The sequence below is a fragment of the Phaethon lepturus genome, unplaced genomic scaffold (assembly GCF_000687285.1).
Source record: "Phaethon lepturus isolate BGI_N335 unplaced genomic scaffold, ASM68728v1 scaffold34472, whole genome shotgun sequence".
Lineage (NCBI taxonomy): Eukaryota > Metazoa > Chordata > Aves > Phaethontiformes > Phaethontidae > Phaethon > Phaethon lepturus.
Window position 1 is genome coordinate 76,313 of NW_010526410.1, and position 2,809 is coordinate 79,121.

Sequence of the window (2,809 nt, forward strand, 5' to 3'; positions counted from 1 at the left end):
CCCCCAGTTATGTGTTTTTATAGGTTACAAATATTTAACAACTTCTGTTAAATATTTTGTACTAGAGGGACAGATACTTCAGCAGTAAAGCAGGAAGTGAAGCAGTCATCCTTCTCTCTCAGTACAGAATGCAACCTGTGGTGGCAGATAAACCTGAGGAGTTTTTGCCATAGTTTCCCTTTGCCGTAGTTTCCCTGTGTGGCTTGGCATTTCTTACAGGTTTTGAGCAACTGTTGTTCTGGGTTATATTTATAATCTGTCTTTTGTGCAAATTTAATAGATAAAGCTGAAGAATTCTGCTTAAGCAGCATTTAATCTTCAATATAGATAGGGGTTGCATTCTTCAACTCTGAATTTACAGCTGGATCAGTCCAGGGACTTCCATTATCTTTAAAGAATCTTGTATTTTGCTTTTCTATATGACCGGCTGCAAACCTTACGAAACTTACCTGGGAGTTGCCAAGTTAGACTTGTTGACCAAGTTTAATGAGTTTTGCATGTTGATGCAGAGTTGCCACTACACTGCAATGTTTTGGTGTCTGTCTAAAAAAAAAAAAAAATCTTTTTTGTGGTCTGAGGTGGGTAGGAAAGCAACAGCTTTCCTCTATGGATCTGCTGGGGTTTAACTGATTTGAATCATTTTGGGCTCAGAGTATAAATGAAGGAGACGCTGTGTTTTCAGCTAGTAGAGTATTTTAATTCTCTGGTAGCTGATTTGTAAATACACTTCTTCCTGCAAAAATAGTAATCCTGCCTTATTCCTTATCTACCTTATATATGGAAATGACTGTATCTTGTGTATTAGCTGCCAGTAGTTAATTCTGAAAGCACTTATGTGGCAGAAAGCAGCTTTAATGTTTCAAATCTCTCAGATAATGTACATCCATCTGTTCTTTAGCAAATGCATCACCTCTTTGCATATTGATGATTTCTGATGTAGCACTGCTTGTAATTAAATTTTGATAATGCATTTTACAGGCTTCTGGAAAAACCGAGCTGAGTTTATTCGTGTAAATACAGAGTAAAGCTGAAATCAGTTATGACTGAAGCTAATTTTGTGAATTGATGGTCACTAGAAAAATGTAGGAGTAATTAAAAATATATAATAGTACTAGTGTATGTTCATTTCTTTAATTGTCTGGAATTTCATTTGGGTATATGAACAGTAACAATAGTATTATTTTTGTCACTTAAGCATTTAGCAGAATCATGCATTTTTTTACTTACGTATTTTAATGCTGACCTTTCATGTTGGTTGCTTATAGATAGAAATTTAAAGTAAGTATTAATTTATGGAAACAAATTGCAGCATTTGCACTTTTATCAAGTAAGTCCAAAACAAATACTCAATGCATATATTTTAAATAATGCTATTGATATTGAGAAAATGCGATTAAAATGTTAAGCTTCCTTCACGACTATTTAGGGAATCATTAGTAGTGGAAACTAAAATTGCTGGATTGTGAAGAAGTAAATCTCTTGTTTGTTTAGGGTTTTTTATTACTGATTTAATGCTTAAAAAAAAAAATTCTTCTTAGGAAAAATTTCTGTATGGAGAGAGTGGTCAAGCATTGGAACAGGCTGCCCAGGGAGGGGGGGGAGTCACCATCACTGGAAGTATGAAAAAAACATGTAGACGTGGCACTTGAGGATATGGTTTAGTGGGCATGGTGGTGTTGAGTTGATGGTTGGGCTTGATGATCTTAAAGGTCTTTTCCGACCTTAATGATTCTGTGAAAAAATCCAAAACTTTTCTCTTTTCATGAGAAAATAAGATGTACTGTTGTCGTGTTCGTAATGCCTAAACTATGGCGAGCCTGATAAATAGGCTGTACTAACCTCAGATTACCTATGCAACCAAATCTGACATGTGATGAAATGGAGTTATTAAACATCACTACAATATGTTAAGGTTCCCAGGCTTTGTGGAAAAATGTTAAGTGAAAACATTTCTCTTAGATGCCACGAAGAGTGCATTCTTTCTCAAGTGCTACTTACTATATATAGAAAATGAAACACATTCACTTTTGGTGCCCCTTGCACTCAAGGTTGGAGTCATTAGCTTCTGGTTTGGGTCATGTGCACCCAGTGCCCTAATGCTGTTTTGCCACTGGTGAAAACAGGAGTCAGCGCAGCCTCTGCTTGCTTCCATCATGTTCTTGCTTTGGTGTATGGAACTTAATTGTCTTTTAGTATTAGCTTCTCATTCACTGATTTGAGCTAATTGCCAGTGGATATTTTCTTTGGAACACATATTTCGGCTTTTGAGCTCATAAGGTTTTATCTGGGGGCAATTGCCATCTGGGCAGATATGTGGAAATTCGAGAACCACGCCTTTGGGATGTAAGTCATGTTTCCCTGAGGAAGAGGGGAATGTGCAGAATTCCATCTATGAATCCTTCTCAATGCAGGACTTGAAAAACATCTGTAAACTTGTTTCTGTGGTTTTTATGGTACAACACAATGAAAATTACCTTAGAGCTATGGTTTCTGGTACTTTCTTCCCTCCTCGCAGCGGGGAGAGGTTAGGAGAATACCCTCCTGTACTGAAATATCCGTGGAAACTTACATCCTTCATTGCTTCTACTCCAAGGAGACTCGGCAGTTGTGCTCCCTTCCAGTATTGTATTGTGCTTTTTGAATCTCTCTCTCTGTGTAGCCTGCTGAGTGTGTGGCATGGTCTATGGACACCATAGGACAGTGGTTCTATACATGATGAAAAAGCTATTTTTTTCTCCTTGCACACATTTTCATGTGCAACCTGTGAATCTGACTACTTGTTGAGTTCATGTTTGATTTCACCTGCTGA